This window comes from Thermobia domestica, chromosome 1, assembly GCF_964235325.1.
Source record: "Thermobia domestica chromosome 1, izTheDome1.hap1.1, whole genome shotgun sequence".
Classification (NCBI taxonomy): Eukaryota; Metazoa; Arthropoda; class Insecta; order Zygentoma; family Lepismatidae; genus Thermobia; species Thermobia domestica.
Genome location: NC_137454.1, coordinates 124,775,330 through 124,796,795, shown reverse-complemented (window position 1 = coordinate 124,796,795; position 21,466 = coordinate 124,775,330). Strand labels below are relative to the sequence as shown.

Below are 21,466 nucleotides of genomic sequence, written 5' to 3'. Positions count from 1 at the left end.
CATATTCCCGGGCAACAGTGGATTGAACGATGGTTATGCATACCCCATTTGCTACTATTAAAACAGAGGTGCAAATAATGTAGAATGCTATAACTTACACATCAACGTTAAATAGCAGTGAACATCCTCCAGACCAGTAGTGGCAGCGATTGAACGTTAAAAGTAGGGGCCAAGACATAATCTGAATATTTGTATATCAATCTTAGTTTCCCTGGTTGTTTCTAATACTTTATTTGACGAAAGGTTGTATAACTAATAGGATACTATTGTTTTCGGTTAAAATACCGTGTATCGTATTTCATATTTTATTAAGTAAATTGACAAGAGCAACGGAAGTAGGTACTACCCATTTGTACTTTTAAACAACGAGAATGTAAGAAAATATTTGATTCCTTGCTCATGAGCATGTTAAAATTTTGTCTGGAAAATTGTGTGATCAGATTATGTAATAACAAAATTGCAAAGCAAACAAATAGAAAGAATAATATTAATCATAGTAATGAATCATGAGGTTTGTTTTGTAGAAGTTATATGGTTTGTTTTGTAGAAGTTATATTGAAACTGGGGATTAATGAACAACTTATATTTTTAATTCCATACATGCTATTAAATGTATGTTATTACTCTTGGGAACTGAAAGACAGTAACAGGTATATGCTACGACATTTAAAGGAATATTTGCTTTTGCAGCTTCCTGAAACACGTTCTTTGCCATTAAGTTCAGTTTTCATTTTCTTGGAACACATCAAAACACAACTAGAAACATTCCACGCTCCAGTTATTCAAAACAATCCTAAAACCTAGAATTATGTTGAATTCACTAAATTTAATTGTATATACACACGTACACCCCTAAAAACACCACTGCAAAACAATGGAAAAGGTAGAAGTTGTTTCTTATTATATTTTTTAAAAATCAATATTCCTTACTATTAGAAAGAAGAAAAGACATTTTAGGAACTGTCAATTTTGTGCAATTAAAGAATAACTTGTGAAAGAGTTTTCTTGTTTTTCGAAATGGTCTCTCAATTAGCTTCAAAGTGGCTGACTAACATATCGAGTCCTTGTAGAAGAAATAAAAGTACGCTGGAATTGTTGCCCTCCAATAGGTTAATTTTGGGGTTATTTTCCGTGGCAATTAAAACGCAATTCCTGTAGCTTTCTTAACTCCACAGGAAGACAACCAATACGTACTCACACCAGGGGCGGATCTAGGACGGACTTCTGGGGGGGCGGTTGGTTATATTGCTGCTACTTAGAGGCACTTTTAAGTGTTCCGAACTCTGGGATGGGTTTTATTTATATATATAAAATAAGAAAGTTCACCCTTCTGGGGGGGAGGCGATCGCCCCGATCGCCCCTTCCTGGATCCGCCCCTGACTCACACAACGGTAAATATTATATGGCACAATTTTTTTTCTATGAACCAGTAATACATACAAAAACTTTACATTTCCAAATGAAAATATGTACACTCATGTCCAAAATAATTGTCGCATATCTATAAATGTCTTATTGTAAAAATATAATTTGGTAATGATTTTGCAGGGTACTTTTAATACTGATACTATGTGTATAATCGGGAAATGTATATTTGTGGTAAATTTCATAGGAAAAGAATTACAAATACGACAATTAGAATGAGTAAAACAAAATGTTGCGAAATGGACAAGAAAATTTTATTTTCGTTTTATCGTTCTTATTTGCTGCACTTTTGACATGAAATTTGCCACATATGTCTTTGTCGATTATACACATACTAACATCATAAGAAATACCGGGCAAATTCGTTATCAAATTATCTTCCTACAACAACTTATTTATAGACATGCGAAAATAATTTTGGACATGAGTGTACATTATGGGTTACTTCAAAAAAGTGGGGGTAACTGCTCCCCTTTGCCTCCCTAATCGCTGCCCATGCACGAGACGATGATATCCTGCAATTAAAATTGAAACTTCTCGTGATCCTCTTTACTGTCTTTAACAGAGTGTATTATTATTATTATTATTATTATTATTATTATTATTATTATTATTATTATTATTATTATTATTATTATTATTATTGTTATTATTATTATTATTATTATTATTATTATTATTATTATTATTATTATGGCATTGTAAAGACAGTCTACTTCTGGAGATCATTCAAAAAATCAGATAACAAACAAATACCAAAACAGATGAAGTATAATAATACATCATTGTTAGAAATTACCGACATAGCAGAATGTTTATAAGTTGTATTTTATATATTTTTTTAATTTTGACTCCAACCAAAATAAAAAACAGTAAGGTTTCGAAACTAACAGAATATAATGGTAATTATATGTCGATTTGTATTCCATCCATTACGCAAATAATAATAATAATAATAATAATAATAATAATAATAATAATAATAATAATAATAATAATAATAATAATAATAATAATAGAGACCATTAGTAAAATTAAGGGGAGTACTACACCTGGACCTGACAACATTCCATATTATGTCAATAAAGGCTGTAATAATGAAGTAGCGTCAAATTTAACGAACATATATAACGCATCATTAAAAACTGGAATATTTCCTTCAAAATTGGAGCAATCATAGTAGTGCCAATTCACAAACATGGTGATCAAAATGACGTTAAAAATTATAGGCCTATAAGTTTAGTAAGTTTTCTCTAAGACTTTTGAAATAATTGTGCACAACCATTTATATTTCAATTTAAAGAATATGTTAAGTGATACGCAACATGGTTTCTATAAAGGTAGATCAATTGCAACAAATCTTATCCCTTTTACTGATTTTACAGATTTTGCACTAAAAAGTAATTTACAGGTAGATGTTATATATATATATATATATATATATATATATATATATATATATATATATATATATATATATATATATATCGATATGTCAAATAGTGCAGTGAATGAAGCTCAAATTTTAACGAAAAAAGGAACAAATTAGTAACAAGCTGAAAATTGGTACAGATGTTGGGAATGATGTTCTAAACAACATACTAAAACTCTCCTGAAATCCCAGGTGACCTTCGCCGCCATATTGCAAAATGGCGACTGGAAGTCTCAAATAAACAATACCCAGATAAAAATAGCAATATCTTCGCTGTGGTTGAACATAAAGAGATAAACTTAGTGTTGTTTTATAAAACATAGATAACACAATAGTTTTTAAAGAGAAACAATTTTTCATAAAACGTACACTTTTAGAAATATTTAGCACTAAATTCTAAAATTCCGAAAACTACCGTCAAACTGATTTACTATTTTATTGAACTTAGGAAGTAAATATTAATAAGTTAAAATTTGACGTAGATGTTGATAAAGATTATTTAAATGACATACTAAAATCCCACAACTTCTTCGTTCGCTATTTCGGAGGTAATTGAAAGATAATATTTTGTTAAGTGAAATACAAAATCTGGACCGGGCTAAATGTTTGAGAAACTGTAAATGCAGTCGATCCGAAGTCAATTGGGATCAATGGTGGTGCTAGGGGGAACATTATGACGTGTTTAAGGTTGTCCTCCGCCATCTTGCTGACCGTCATCTTAGAATCAATTTGTTTATTTTAAATGGCAACATGGTCGTGTGACATATTAAACAACATCCTCATTCGAAGAGAGACCCAATGGTAAGGTTATTTTTCCAAAACCTGCATCACTTCTGAAGTTGTGAATAGATTTAGGATGTGTTATATGTGAAGTGCTGTGAAATGTGCTGTGCGAAGTTTCGAATTGAAAGATAAAGTAAAAAACAAGCTTTGTAACATCTCACATTACGTATTCTTTAATAATCAGAAAAAGAGAGAGCTAACACATATGAGACAATTACAATCATATGACATGTTCAGCATGCCCACCGTTCTATTCTATGCATATCCGTAACCGTGAGTACCAGTGCTTGTGTACTCTGCGAAGCAAAGTTGGTGATATTTGTTCACAGGCCGTAATGATTCTCCTTTTCAGGTAGCCAATGTCAATAATTTTACACTTTTAGACACTAGCTTTAAAGTGTCACTAAAGATAGAAATCCAAAGGAGGTAGGACGGGGGACCTTGCTGGCAACTCATCTGGTCCATGCCGACCTATCCAACAACCGGGAAGTTACATTGCCACCATAGTGCGGCGGTGCCCCATCTTGTTGCCAATATTGACGAAATAACTCTTGCTCTTCCAACAAAAGTGACATAACAGGGTTTTCAAGGATATTTCCATATTGTGCAGCATCCCAGGCTCCATCAATGAAAACAGGTCCAATAAGTTTTCGACCCATATTACACACCACACCATTACCTTACCACACCAGACCACACCATTTAAGAGGATCTCGACTCGTCTCGAGAAAATGTTGTCTTGACTCGTGTCACGACTCGAAAATATGTTTCTGTCTCGACTCGACTCGAATTCGAGACGAGACGTCTCGAAATTCGAGCCGAGACAAAATATACGAGTTAAAATATACGCACACAGCCAGAGCATTATGACTACTTACCTAATTGTCAGTATGTCCACCTTTGGCACAGATAACCAGTGCTTAAAGTGAGCCGGTATGAGCCGGTTATGCATCCGAAAATTAGAAAATCGGCCGGTATGGCATATCGGTAAAAATAACATATTTAAATTGTAATTTGCATGTAGAAACGAAAAAGATTTTATACATAGTACGATGTTAGCATTGAGTCAACAAATATGTTTGTACTATCAAAGATTTCGTTGGTGCTGCTTTGAAAAGTTAATAATAGTTCCCTATGACTCTATTCAATGGCAGAATTTGTGCTCTTGATTTTTTTCAACATTTGTGAGGGCGATTCTCAAACAATTCTAACTACCGTACTGCCCGCCTAAAATGTTTAACCTGGATCCGTCTCTGGTATTGACAGGACTCTTTTTTAAATTCAAAACTTAAACTTTTCATTTTGTCTGGACTTCTGTGTTTACAACTATATAAGAAAATTAGTGTTGAGCACGAGACGAGACCAGACCAGAACAGAAGAAGTTTTTGAAAATGGAAATGAAATTGGGAAGAATCATTAAGTATTAGATACTAGAGACGAGACAAGATTGCCTACAAAGCCTTCCACTTAAAGATCGCTATGTTATTGGCGTTGGATCACTGTTATTGTAAATACGATGTTTAAATAAACGTACCATCCGTGTTCTTCCAGATTTAGATCACCGATATGGTCAAGCAAAATTTTTACGAAAGCATACCGCCTCTGCTTCTTTCCTCACTTCGTAATCACTATTGCTCAACAATCAGTTTGGTGACAGAAGTCTAAAGGCTAGTTCAACAATAGAAAGCCTCAGGCTTGCAAGCCGCTTAGGCAAGCCTTTTACACTTTTATATTTGGATATTCAAAAGTTTTTAAGTGCATTCAGTTTAGAGAAGGGAAATTCAGTTCCTTGCCGGAACTAGGGCCTTTTAATTTCGAGTGTGAACCTTATGGTGTTGCTGTCAATAGTATGTGCTTTCCAGTACCTCCCTCGAAAGAGGAGAGATAAGCTGATGTAGCCGAGACTCTTCATTTGTTGGATGCGGACAGAATTGCTACATTTAATTTATTTCACGGGTTTCGCTATGCACCGACTGGTTAACCAATCTAGGTAGTCTACGATCTTCACTCGCCAAGACCACACGACTGAATGACAAATTGGCGACACAGCCGAAGAAATTCACTTCTTTCCCCAAAACAAAGGGAAGTTTTCCTCCATAAGAGGAATGGCGGGGGTGAGGTCAAAGTAAGTTTCACAAATGTTCCTCTCTGCAGCAAGAATCGTGTAGCTAATGAGCGCATTCCTCTTCGCTCCATCTACATCCGCGGAGTACGAACGGACTGCCAGGTAGGACCAGTTGCCTCTAGAGAAATCGGTTTCTTGGGGATGAGCGAAGAGTAAAAGAAAGTTATACGAGTAATGACAGCGCATTTTGGGGTCCCTGTAGCCTCGTTCGTAATGGTTTGCTTAAACGAAATTCAAATTTTGTGTTTGATAGTATTTTACGAGAATTGACAGAGCTTTATAATTACTTGTTTCATTATTTGCGTTACGATTCGAAGGCTCTTATAGACTGAGCCTCCTTCATTGGCTAATCGCCTCTTTCAACGTTCTTCATTGCTAGCACAACTCCCATTTACTCTGGTGAGTAGTGTTACAACTTATCCAAAGCATAGGTGTAACTGGAAGGAAACTAGACTCCCTAGCAAGTACTCATTATTCCAAAGAGGAAGAGCTATTTTTATTTTTATTATTATTATTATTATTATTATTATTATTATTATTATTATTATTATTATTATTATTATTATTATTATTATTATTATTATTATTATTATTATTATTATGAAAGTACAGGTGTTATAAAGGGTTAGTGGAAGCTAATGATGTGAAGTGAAAAATTTTCCGCTATATTTTTCCGGAAAATTTTCCGTTCTAAAAAAAATCAGTAATCAAGTAACAATTCCTCAGCAATCATAAAATTGGTTGAATTCATGTATAGAAATGTCAAAAAGTGAAAGATCGTTTAAAGAATCTGAAAATTTTCATGGCACACAATTTTCATTACTGTATAGGAACAAGTTAAACAATATGGAAAAATTGAAGAACTTTTTATGAGTGGGAAAATTTTCATCATTTTGAAGCAAAAAGTAAAACAACTTTTTGTGAATCGGAAAGTTTTATTCCTCTGTAGAAACAAGTGAAAGGAATTTTCATAGTTCGGAAAATTTTCATCACGATGTAGAAACAAGTGGAAAAACTTTTCACAATCTGGACAATTTTGAACATTATGTATAGTGATGTTTGGTGGGAAATTTTCCACTATATTTAACTGCACATAGAACAACAAAATTGAATTTCTGTAGAGGAAAGTTAGTCAAAAACAAATTATAATTTTCCAATTAGCTTTCGGGAACCGGATTCTATTATTTAAAATTTCAATTTATTAAAAGTCATGAATATTTTTTGATTCATCAAAACATACTCTACTTATTCCTACATCGTTGTTTAGTCGTAAAATTTATTGGTAATAAATATTGTCTTAAAAAGTTTCATGAAGTAAAAATCTAACGATTCTTCATTTCAAGAATGTTTCAAAAACTTCAATGCGTTCTTTCCTGAGAATCCACGTTTGATATCACAAAATTATATTTCGTCAGTTTAATACGCATAAGATGGCTTTCTCATAGTTTTACTACTTCTATAGATTTACATACTGCAACATTTATAAATAAGTACATATAATATAAAGTGCCTACTGTAAATTTTGACTACCCAAAACTCGAGTTTAAGTAACTTATGAAAGAAAATACTAATCATTTTCTGGAAATAAACATTTATTTATTCATATGTTCATTCAGAAGACAGTGAAATAAAACTAATAAGGAAGCTGATTTGTGTAGTTGTTCTTCCAATAAAATAATAAAAGAAACAAAAAGCTGCACTATTAGCTCTGCGTTTTAAAATCAACAAGTAATTTCATTTTAATTTACAAAATAAAAAACATATATTTTTACGAACTCGATGTATGTTCCCTGCAACCAGGGCCGGCGCTAGCAGTTTTGCCGCCCTGGGCGGTACTTTCAAATGCCGCTCCTTTAATCCGCAAACCTTATTTTGACAGAAGACGTTCAGGTATTAAGAAAAAGTAAGATACCATATTTAAAAACATATATGAAAAGGAAAATGAAACAAAAAATTGAACTACCTCTCTCGAATGCTTTAATATTTAAACGACTCCATACATGACACAATATTCAGTATGATCGATTTCGCTGTACGTGATATACAGCAGGGCATACAGGATTTTTTAAAAATATACTTCAGTCCAACTAAGAATTTTAATTTTTAAGCTTATTTTATATCAAAAGGTGTTTCCAATAGAGTATGGAGCAAAAAGATAATATAGTGAATCAAATATTACGGCAAAAGTAAGTAATTAGCTTAAGACTTATAATGTACTAAAACACAAGAGAAATACAAAATTTAACATACTTTAACGGAAAAAACTTTTCTTGCTTTGATATGAGCAAATTCCTTTATCACATTCGCGTAGTCCAATGTTTCAGCCAATTAATGTTCCATTGATATCATCACTAGACTACTTAAACGTGTTTGAGATATGGAAGAACGTAGAAAGGTTTTAATAAGCTTAGAGTAAGTTTCGAAAAATTTCTTTCTCTACTTGCCACGGTTACTGGTAAGGTAAACAAAATCATAACTGCAACACTGACATAGGGAGCAAAGTCATATTCCTTAATTAATTTTAGTCTCTTTTGGTGAACTTTTAGGCTTAATTATAGCGGTTAATAGATTCAGTTCGTCTTTCAAATCACTATCTTTTGATTCTTTGCATATTAAAATGCAGGCACTTTTCAGACAAATGTTCAGGTGGCATATCGTTCAGATTACTTATATATGTCTAGAAGTAGTAATAAAAATCGATCTTGTATTTTGTTATGTGGATCTTCAATAGCTTAATCCTCTGCCTCGTGCTGAATCTCTCTTTTTCCATATCCGTCGGTCATCCATATCTAATGCTGATGCCAAATCATATTAACTAAGATAGATTGAAATTTTCCATCATTTCAGCTCCGCTCAAAGTACTCAGATATATTTTTCAAAGAAACCCCGACTATATTCAACACATGAGAATCAATGTTTTGGAGATTTTTGCTTACTATGTTTAGGTGGACTAAAAAGTCATACCAGATAACGAAAGAGCAAAGGAAAGTAACGTCACGCAGCTGGTTTGCTATACACAGAGCATCGTAGGCGACCATTCTATGTATTCTATTATCGTTATTTATTTGAAGTAAGGTATCATAAACCTCTATTTGATATCTAAGTGGAGTCAGAGCATCAACTCGGCTCTCCCGTCTTGTGGTGCTGAATGGTTTTAAAGTGAGGCTGCTAATATATTCCTTTAGTATGACCCAACGTTGAACTGACGCAGAAAAAAAGTCATAATTTTTTTTTAACTATACAAAAAAATTGAAACTGTGGACTGAGATGTTTTGGCTGTATCGTTAACGACAAAGTTTAGTAAAGGAACATAGAAGGCTTGGGAATTTGGTTTTGCTTTTCATATTGGAACTATTGTCATATCTTTGGCCCTTCATGTCTTCGATAGAAGTTCATTTCTTTTAGCTGTTTAATTATTACTTCTGTCAGTTCTAGACCAGTGATGTCTTTTACTAGTACGAAACCAAGAAAGTGTTCGCAAATTTTTACAAGTCATTCTACATTACTGTATGTAATTTGTACAAAACGAACGATCCTTTGCTCTGTACCAGAAATATCTGGTGTACAGTCTAGCATTATAGTGTAAGATGTTGCAGCTCTCAACAAAAACAGTATTTTACTTTCAATTTACTCACTAAGAATTTGAATTTAAAAAATTTGGACGTCTTTTCCTTAGTAGTGGTAATTATTTTGTCCTCCCATGGTTCTTTCTCATGGCCATAACGCAGTCAAACTTGTGTTGTTTAAATATAAAACAATTATATACTAGGAATGCAATGGATATACCCGATTGCAATGAAATGAGCTGAGCGAGCTTAAACTACGTAATCAGGAAGCGTTTTTCGGTGATTATTCCTCGATGGTACATCGGATTTTTTTATTTCGACCTATGTTGTCACTAAGCACGACATACTCTATCAGTGTGCTAAGTTTGGTTGAGATCGGCCAAACGGTCTAGGAGGAAGCGTTTTTCGGTGATTATTCCTCGATGGTACATCGGATTTTTTATTTCGACCTATGTTGTCACTCAGCACGACATACTCTATCAGCGTGCTAAGTTTGGTTGAGATCGGCCAAACGGTCTAGGAGGAAGCGTTTTTCGGTGATTATTCCTCGATGGTACATCGGATTTTTTATTTCGACCTATGTTGTCACTCAGCACGACATACTCTATCAGCGTGCTAAGTTTGGTTGAGATCGGCCAAACGGTCTAGGAGGAGTTCGCGGACAACCAAACGGCTAACCCGAGTATAAGAGCTTCGCTTCGCTCAGCTCAATAAATATATACATTGTTGATAAGATATGATAATGAATAATTTGTAAATTGGTTAAAAACTCGCTGCTAGAACCTAAAAGTCTCTAGGTGCTGTAGGCTAGAACGGCTTGTCTCAAGCGGGAGTGTACCTTTTGCGTACTTGGAGTGGAGCATTAGAATATTGCTGAATAGAAAAAATATAAGACATTTGACAATCTTATCCGCTCTAGCTGAAAATCTTATCTACGCTGCTGCAAGGGAAATCTTGAAGATATACCTGTGGCTAGTAGTTTGATAAATTGGAAATGAAGGGGAATGCTCTGAGTTTCCTGAGTGAATATTTTCCTGAATGTGAGTGAAGTAAGTTTAATTACATTCTCAGGGAACACAATTTTATTTTTCCATGTGGGCCGATTACGAAGCATTATATTTTAATAGTATTCTTTTCTTTTTCAAATTTTGCCGCCCACTAGACGTGCCGCCCTGGGCGGTGGCACGGCTCGACCCCCCCTCGCGCCGGCCCTGCCTGCAACTTACACACAGAGAGAGAGAGAGAGAGAGAGAGAGAGAGAGAGAGAGAAACACTGTATATTTTTACTTCCCAACTTGAAATATTAGAAAATTTTCTGGTTTCCGAAAGCTAATTGGAAAATGATATTTTTTTGCTGTCTACCTTTCCTCTACACGAATTTAATTTTATAGCTGAATGTGAAGTTGAATATAGTGGAAAATTTTCCACCAAACATCACTATACATAATATCCAAAATTGTCCGGATTATGAAAAGTTTTTTTTTTTTTTTTTCAAATGTTTCTACATCGTGATGAAAATTTTCCGATTCATGAAAACTCCTTTCACTTGTTTCCACAGAGCAAATAAAACTTTCCGATTCACAAAAAGTTGTTTTACTTTTTGCTTCAAAATGATGAAAATTTTCCCACTCATAAAAAGTTCTTCAATTTTTCCATACAAGACACAAAATATTTCGATTCATGAAGAATTATTTCATTGTTCCTACATAGTACTGAAAATTGTGTGAGCCATGAAAATTTTCAGATTCTTTAAACGATCTTTCACTTTTTGACATTTCTATACATGAATTCAAACTATTTTTATGAATACTGAGGAATTGTTACTTGATCACTGATGTTTGTTAAGAACGGAAAATTTTCCGAAAAAATATAGAAGAACATTTTTCACCTCACATCACGGCTAAACAATGATGTAGGAATAAGTGGAGTATGTTCTTATGAATCGGAAAATTTTCCGTTTCAAAATTTTCCGGAAAATTTTCATCACTGGTGGTAGCCCAAGCCAGCAAATCAGTATATAAGCCTGATGATAGTGGAGCGTGAAACATTTACATATTAGTTCTCTCTCTCTCTCTCTCTCTCTCTCTCTCTATCTATCTATCTATCTATCTATCTATCTATATATATATATATATATATATATATATATATATATATATATGGTCATATTTGTTCCATACCGCCACCTCATCTGATGTCACTTTAAGCACTGCAGATAACAAACGGCGACGCGTCTTGGCATGGACGCAATGATCCTTGGCAGATCGTTGGAGAAAGTTAGGACCACGTGCACACACAGGTCACCTAATTCCCGTAAATTCCGCGGAGGTGGCGATGCGCTCTAACGTAACGTTTAATCACATCCCAGATGTGTTCGATTGGTGTTCAGATCCGGCGAGTTGGGGGCCAGCACATCACTTGGAACTTGCCCTTGTATTCCTCGAACCACTTCATCACACTCCTGGCCTTGTAACATGGTATATTATCTAGTCGAAAAATGCCACTACTGTTGGGAAACATGGTCGTCATGAAGGGTTGTACGTAGTTTGCAAGCAGTGTGCGATACACCTCGGCCGTCATGATGCCTTGTTCGAGTTCCATTAGACACATGGATGCTCACATGAATGTTCCCCAGAGCATAATTAAGCCGCTGCCAGCTTGTCTCCGTCCCGCAGTACAGGTGCCGCTATGGTGAAGAAGGTATCGGGATTCATCAGACAATGCAACACTGCACCACTGCACCAAGGCCCAACGGCGATGATCATGTGTTCATTTCATACTAGTTCTTGGCATCCAGGCAGTGCATGTATTGTAATATACTACGTAAAATATTCTGGTATCATAATATGTGATGTACAACAAATGTTACATCACATGTTATCCGTAACTCGTGATAGGCTGCAACACATTAAAGCCTCAAAATAGTTGGGGAAGCGAATAATCCAAAAGTTATGTAACCCTATTGCGTTCATGGGAACGAAAACTCAATAATTATAACTATGCTAAATTATTATAGACTCCCAATTGCTCATTCAGAGAATTTATGAATTTCACTTTATCGCAATAGTTTTATACAAACTAGATAATCAATTATTATTATTATTATTATTATTATTATTATTATTATTATTATTATTATTATTATTATTATTATTATTATATTTGAAGTATAATCAAATATCACGACCTTAATTATTAGTTTTAATTAACTGAAATGAGCTGAAAGTTAAATCTTGATCTCGAGAGAAGTTTATGCGTGCTGTACCTTTCTAAAGTAATAAGTGCTGGAATTGGTTTCAAGCCTGTTTCTGAGTGAATACTTTTTTTCAAAATAATATTAAAAATTCTAGAGATTTTCGAGACATTCGAGTCGAGTCGAGATTTTTACGAGCAGTTTCGACTCGACTCGAAAATTCGAGTTGAGAAATACGTTTGTCTCGACTCGTCTCGAATTTTTTACAAAGTGTTTCTCGACTCGAATTCGAGTTGAGATTCGAGACATGTCTCGACTAGTGCGCATCCCTAATTATTTTTACAAACTATATTATGCATAAGTATGGGAAGTCTACACAACGGTTATGTCTGTCTGTCTATGTGACAGTAGGTATCAGAACGAAAACATTGAGAGACAAATAGAAACTATTTGCAGATACTTTATGATTCAGCATCTCAAGAGTAGATTCATATCTGATCTTAATCAGCCTATTGAAAGCAGAAATATGGTTCAAATCCACTATCACTTCCTATTTGAATATTGATCTATAAACAGCAAAAGCGGCAATGGATAGCGAGAACTATTTTTTTTTAAATATACATTTAGTGATACAAGAATAGTGTCAATCTAAATTCTACTCTATTTATTGTAACCAGAAGTGGCAGAAATTTAGCATTTTTGGTTTCAATATTGATAACGCCTGTCCATTGAAATCCCGACTTTTCTGTAAATTTAGTCTAATTTTAGAGGTATTTTTACAAATTTTAATATAATTTATTCGCATATTAATTTTGAATACCTCGAAATAAATTCTTGCGTACTTCCCTGTTCGGGACGGTTTCCAAAATCCATAGAATATATTGTTGGTTTGCTGATCTATGGTAGGGCTAATCCATCCTCTCTTCGTTGAGGTGAAATAATCACTGCAAACCGTAACAATACTCTATTCCATGAAGTGCATCGCAACTTCGTTCGCGAGCATTTAGAAATACTAAAGAGACATGGCGTCCTCATTTTGGACGTCAATTCGTGCCCACATGTCGCACAAAGGACGATCCAGTCTCTATGAGTTGCAGTATGAAAACTTTCCTCGTCCACTGTATTCTCCTAATTTCTCTTCACACCTGGCTCTTCTCCAATCAGTAAGGGAACTGACATAGAAGCAAAGTTTTCAGTCAAAGTCCATGAAAAAGAAATTATTGTCGATCAAGGGTCTTGCGGATTCAACGAACTCATTTAGTAACTCATGTAACAGTCTTATACGAGTAAAATACAAAAACAAAAAACACTCACAGTTCATACATATTGAAAAGGGTCTATGCTACTGCTTGTTTAGTAAAACTCCAAAGTAAAATCGAGAGATTTAATAGGAATGATTTGTTGTAAGTTGGCTTCTGTTGCTAAAACTATCGAGAATTAGGTCGTGATTTCCAACTACATGAAAGTATTATTTCGAACGAACCTTCCCAGCATTCACTGCGTGTACAGTCTCAACAAGATAAATTGATTTTATTTTCATATGTGCAAAACTATAAGACAAGAAATCCTGATTCTACCAAAAACACAGTTCAAATAGTACTCATCTCCAATACATTGTAAGGAATGGAGGCATTCAGAACCATGACAAGCCTTCATCGTTGCTTTTTCAAAGGAACTTGTAAACTCGTGGCAGAGCTTGGAAAAAAAAAAGAAAAGAAAAGAAAAGAAAGAAAGAAAGAAAGAAAGAAAATTAACCCACCTTATAAGCAGCAAAATTTATGTAGAGATTTATGTTAGGATGTAATACTGGTATTGTTAGAAAATGTTATTTTTCTTTGTTTCTTGAAATCTCCTACCTCTTTAGAAGCAAGGAGTTGGAAATTTCAGGGGATGAATCACATGTCAGAAATCAGCAAAATATTTTCGAATATTCTTGCTTTTACCCTGCTTATTTCGTTGTTACATATATAGGGTGTTTTAAAACACAGACAACGTTTGGGAGATGATTCCTGACACCAAGATAAGATAAAAAGTATAGACCAACCTGGGTGCAGAAACATGTATTTTTGAATAGCACACAGATTAGTTCCTCACTAGTAAAGGGTCCAAATGGATGAATCGAGTTGAGGGATGAGACATAGTGCGCCTGATGGAGGATTAAAAATATCTATATGTGGAAAGTTATAGCGGCTGAGCGCCATGAGAAACAGAGGGGGAAGGGGTCAAAGTTGGTGGGAAAAGGGCTATACTGTTATAGAAATACATCAAATGAATTGTTGAATCGTAAAAATAGTGGTAGGTAGACAATACAAACGGTGGTAATTTCACATATTGGCAAAAGAAGAATAACAGAGTAGATCACGAATCTCCGCCGCCATCTTGAGATCCGCCATTTTGAAATGTGTGTTTATTTTTTTTGAAATAGAAAGGTAGTCATGTGATATATTAATTAGGGCCAGCATGTTCTCAAAAAGTCATTTATGGACTTTAGTGATCGTTATCTGTACTTATTTGGAAAATTTAGGATCATCTTTATAGTTATTTACGAAACTGATACTCGTATGTTGAAACTTTGGATTATCACGAAAACACGTGTAGACCTAAGTTAAACATATCTACAAGCCAAGAAAACTAACAATGAAATATGATATCCAAGTTATATATTATTACAATATTATTTATGACATTACTTCCAATTTGCTTCATATATGTATTAGTTCCGAAGAGATCTATTCCGGTCTGAAAGTAGTCTCTGTTTTTTCTTTTTTCGCACGGGGTGGTCGTTTCAAGCATGTGTTGCAATGGTATCCAAAGCGATAAAACAAGACGTAATTCATCAGTGGTTAGTGATATGACAAAACGGACACCATCATTGCATTCCACAACAAAGTACAGCCTTAACACATGTACCACATGACTACCTTTCTATTTTTAAAAAAATCACAAATTTCAAAATGGCGGATTTCAAGATGGCACCGGAGGTTCGTGATCTACTCTGTCCATTCTTCTTTTGTCAACATTTGGAACTACCACCCTTTGCATTGTCTACCTTCCATTATTTTTACGATTCAACAGTTTATTTAATGTATTTCTATAACATAGTACAGCCCTTTTCTCACCAACTTTGACTCCCTTCCCCTAAGTTTCTTATTGCGCTCAACCGCTATAACTTTCCACATATACATATTTACACATTCTCTATCAGACGCACTATGTCTCATCCCGCAACTCAATTCATCCATTTGGACTCTTTACTTGTCAGTGAAGTCTTGACTCGACTGCGGTAGTTCCCATAGTATTGAAGATATGGACCTTTAAAGTTTATTTTTTCATGTTTTCGGCAGCCTACAACTAGGTGTTGTTTTGAAACACTGTATATATATATATATATATATATATATATATATATATATATATATATATATATATATATATATATATATATATATATATATATATATATTAGTCCTACTCTCTCCAAGGGAAACAACAGGACAAAAGTGTGTTTTCAGAATACTCGAAACGACTAGCAAATCGCGTGAAACAGATGGTTAATAATTGTAGAATAGTCTAGTTATAATTATGATATTTTCTCTACTTCCATCATTTTTAAATTGCTCTAGATTAAAACTATAGACAATGTATCAAATTTGTGTAGGGTTAAAATCCTGTAGTTTCCAGCATTTTTCCTATTTTGTTTATCTAGCCTACAACAAAATTTTCATACGTATATTACAATATTATTGCTCAATTTGCACCCTTGACTGTGAATGGGAATTAGTAAGGATTTAGGGACATTTTTTCGGAAGGAGTGTAGTTCCTTAATCTCTGGAAGGAGTGTAGGTTTTTGTGACCAGAAGTACACGAGTGGTAAAATTTTGTTCCAACTGAATGATAGAATACATCTTTTAATCTCGAAACTTGTAACGAATTACAATTCCTGTATCTTAGAACCATATTTGACTGTATTTCTCAGTGAATGAAATGCTGACTATATTGTCGAAGTTTATCTTTGTATTCATTCACTTTATATGTAATTAACATAATATTTTCTATTGTTTTTTTACTTGATTTTACTGTATAATATTACTATAATGATATTGAATAATATGACTAACAGCTATCAACAGTTATTATGAGTATTCCTAATAGTAATAGTTATTTTTATAGTTTATTAACGTACAGCACAATATCACGGTTATGTATAACACTACCTAGCATTATGATAAAAAATGCAGCAAAAGTTGTGATTGGTGTTCTTAACTAATTTTGGGTACCTGAACACTAGTTCAATACTTGTTTCTAAGTATCACCTCACACTCGCAGTACGTACACCAAAATAAGAGGATTTAGGATTTGGATTTCTGGGCTTTCGGCATCTAAGGCCATTTAGCCCTTCACGATTTGAGGGATGACGTCCCTCGGCGAGCACACAATCCGGGGAAAGGGAAGGAATAAAGGATTGGGGAAGGAAGGAAGCGGCCTGGGACCTATAAGTTAGGTACCACCCCGGCATTTGCCTGGTGTGAATGAGGAAAACCCAGGAAAACCTCATTCAGGGTGGCTGGCCTGAAAAAGCTGTTACACTTTTTCGACCGAGTGCCCCCACCGGGAATCGAAACCAAAATAAGAGATATTTTGCATATAATAATGAAAAGTACTGATAAAATTAAAGATAAGTTTGGAAATATTTACAGAGAAACATAATGACAATTCTAACATTCCACGACATATGTATTCCACTATTTTTTTTTTCTGAACCCGGGCAAATAAACAGAAATTTTATCGACTATAAGTGCCAGTACCTGGAGTCGAACTAAAATATCTTGATTCATGTAGATACTGATATACATTCGTGAAATTCATTATTTCTGTGCTCTAACTTAGCAACAAAGTATAAGCAAAGAATTCACAAAGAAGGTAATTTATATGTAAAACAACGCCAGAAAATAGAATTACAGGGGGAAATGTGCTCACCTTAATGTGAACAGTCTTAGATGTCTTCATGGAATGGCCACTTGGCTGCGCAGTGTTTGACTGCTGCATATTTGTTATCTCTTTTAAAACACCAACAGTAATCAGCAATCATTGGCATATCCCACCTTCCCTAGTATCATCTTTCTGCCTTCTTGATGTCTTGATGAAATCTCTCGCCCATCTCTTTAACATCCTCAAGACTTTCCGAAAAGTGATCAAGATGAGAGTGAAGGAAGTTCGATTTAAAAATTATTTTATTTTTCAACTCTTTCATGTGATTCAATATCGGTTTCACTATTGAATATTGTTCATCCTTTATACTTCTTAGAAACTTTGTCATGATGTCCCTCATTCAAATTTATGCTGCAAGCTCCATGACACTCATTATATGTTCAAAGTTTCGGTCTTTAAGAAGCTTTTTAACTTGTGGCCTATTAAAAATGTATTTCTTTAATGTTTGCATCTGATAAATATGAAAACTTGCTTGAAACTACTGAAAACAGGTTCTACGTCTGTCCAATAGTTTAACGAACTTCTTCAGGATTCTCAGTTTGATGTGTAGCGATGGTAAAATAACTTTTTGTGGATCAACTAAGACAGCATTGGTAACATTTTTACACCCAATATCAACACTGTCTCTTGGGCCAGGCAGGTCTTGACTAGTGTTCGTTTTTAGCTCTTCTCCTTATTTATATAAATCATTTGGTATTTAGTAATGAATGAATGAATAGGGGGATTAATGGAAACGTCAGCATCGAGGCTATATGTATCCGTCACGAGATTTGGTATTTAGTGTTGCCTACTTGTTTTCCTAATAGAATACCACATCTTGAGGTCAGTATACACATCCCATTTGTGCTCATGACTTTTTAAAAACAATTTGGATCGTGATGTTATTTTCTTGTAGTAAAACGGAATGTACCAGCGGTATCAAAGCCACACTATTTCCGTTATGAAGTATAGTACTTTTAAGCTCCTTTTAGAGGAATCCCCACGAAGTAATGCCGCTTTTAAGCTCTTCTTAGAGGAATCCACAAATAGCCTCCAATCATCTGCTTGTAACTACTTATCAGCTGTGCCATCAGTCTTGGAATGTCACAGCAGAGCTCTGATCATATTCCTTCTTGAAGTACTTCCTGAACTCCTTATCTCTATGTCTATACCTAGAAAAGGTACAAGATGTTTTTTTTCTTACAGTCGTCATCTTAGTAATTAACTTTTTTCTTGGTAAGTAGATGTCTCGTATCAGATTACTCAACTCTGTCTGGCTAAACAATTGTGGACTTCCTGTTGTGGCTGGTAAAAAATTCATATCGACTTGCTCCTCTTCGGAATTTGAGAAAGTTTCAGTGTTAGCTAAACTGATAGGAGGTGAAGGTATTGGAATTTCTGGTCCATGAGGAATGGGTCTAATCGCCGACTTTAAATTCGGGTACACAATACTGTCTTTGTTTTGCTTATTAAATCCAACTACTTTACACAGGGAAAAGAAACAATCACTGCTACGGTCCTGGGCTCGTGCCAATTTACCCCTATCCCAAATGGAAAAGCTTTACGTTTCCATGGCTCCACTAACGTAGGTTCTCAAGGCACATTTTACAAATTATGTAGGGAGCCCACGTCTTGTCCAAGTATTCTAATTTTATTACACGTAACAGAATGAATCTGGCTTATTCAGGCATCTAATTCCTGACACACTAGTCCTTTTCGCAACACAGCACAATGTAAACAATAGCTCAAATTTCCACCACACGCACGACGTAACCGAGTGCTACTGGGTTAGGCCGCAGCCGCATTAAGATTGGCGCCAAAGAAGATGCAGCTTAGCATGGGGCAGTGTTCAATTCAGGCGTGTTCAAGGGGGGTCTGAGCCTCTCTAGAATAGATACGTGCCCCCTTCCCTAGAATATCTATACACATGCATTGAAATATGCTTTTTTTCTGTTTAATTTTTTCGGAAATAAAAGTCTTAAAAGCAACGTTTTTTTAAAAGATAATTAGTTCCTTCTTTTGACCAACATAATTGTTTAATTAACAAATCGCGTTCTTGTATAAAGTCGAAGTTAATAAAAGCTTGGAAATTAGGTACAAACGCACACAAACGCTTTACAACGTTAGTTATGGAAAATGACGATATGTTGGTTATTACAAGCAATAACAAATCGCGAGTTTTGTTGCGACAGATTCCTGCTGCTCTATTACAATCTAGAATAGAGCCTCCCTTAAATTTTTATTACCCCCCTTGTACAAAAGTCTGAATTCAACACTAGCGTGGGGATAGATAAAACAAGCTGACTACACTCGCTTCAACCAATCGTGTAGAACAGCGTTTCCCAACCTTTTTCAACTTGCGGCACACTACGGGTCTAACTTGAATTCTCGCGGCACACTCATAGGTATTATTATTATTATTATTATTATTATTATTATTATTATTATTATTATTATTATTATTATTATTATTATTATTATTATTATTATTTGTAAATAGAAAATACCGTCGTATTTGTTTTGTTTCATTACTGATCTCCTTCTCACAAAGAAGAAAGCTCGATCACTGTTTTTTCTCCATCGTAAATCATTATACTTACTTTTCATTCAAATTAAAAAAAAAAAATAGAAAACAATTCCAATGAAATATAGAACTCAGTCTTTTAAAAAATACACTTTCTTTTTCGAAGAATGTATCCAACCTTTCACAAGGAAGATAACTAAATTACGAACGAACAAACAAATCTCTTGTACTTTTAAAACAGAATTGAGGTAATTTGTATGAGTGCTTTGTCGAAAGGATAGAATGAGATTTTAAAATTTCAAGTTACGAAATAATCTGTAACAATAAAGAAACAATAATGGTCATAACAATGATAATTAATACTTTTTTCAACATTAGAAATGAACAGATAAGTAACACAGTGTGAAACTTATAATTTATTAACATGGTTAATATAAGTCACAATTTTAAATATTAATAAAATTCAGTTTTCGAAATATAATCTTGTAGTAGTAATGTATGTACAATAATATATTACAATTACAGTATTTTTTTCATTGTAGAGGTTCACAGTAATGTGAAATTTAAATACACATATTTCCTGTCTTGCAATTAGGTTCCTATATAATTAATAATTTTGTTTTCATTTCCTCGCGGCACACCAGCGGCCCATTCGCGGCACACCAGTGTGCCGCGGCACACCGGTTGGGAAACGCTGGTGTAGAATGAGAAAATATTTTCCAAATGGCTGTTTTAAGAATATTAACGGATGTAAAGGAAATACACATAAGTTTGGAATTAAAAACGGATTATTTTAACTAATATTTTTCTCCTGTTAAAGGCAGGAAAAATATTTTAACCTAGGCAGGATAAATAAATTTTGGCACTACCTACTACGAACTACAAAAACGCTCGATCTAGCGAGGAAAAAAATAAATGGGGAACTCTGCATTTCAGGAGGAAACAATTCTAAAAGTAGATTGATATAGGCCTAAGAGAAGTTCAATGGAACAGTATATTCGCTGTTATTGCAAAGTAGCACCAAGCTGCAATGACACAGTTTCAGACAGTAAAGAGTGATTAAAACGAAAACTATAGAACACAGAAAAAGACATTATTCAGTTAAAATCACTTATCACATGTTTTGCCCAAAAATCATACATGCTAGTGTATTTTATATTACATTCTAAATTTTATTTTTAGAATTTCTGCATCTCATTTAAAATTTTCCTGAAATATATCACTAACAACTTTAAAGTATATTGATAGCAAATCTGTGAATCACTTTTTTGCTATATGGTAGAGTTACATTAATGTTTCTGAAATATTCACTACTGAAATGTAACTTCCCAGGAAATTTTTCGAAATCACAAATATAAAACTTCAAACGTTCGAAGTTTTACCAAAAGAAAGTAATGTTTCAAAAGTGTTATATATGAAACACAATCTTGACATTGTATGCTGTACCCAT

At 34.3% G+C, this 21,466-nt stretch overlaps 1 protein-coding gene across 2 annotated transcripts in view; it reads left to right on the top strand.

The window, feature by feature from the left end:
- LOC145688933 (galactoside 2-alpha-L-fucosyltransferase SEC1-like) overlaps positions 1–21,466 on the top strand; it is a 111,707-nt gene that overhangs the window by 80,837 nt on the left and 9,404 nt on the right. The window lies entirely within an intron of this gene.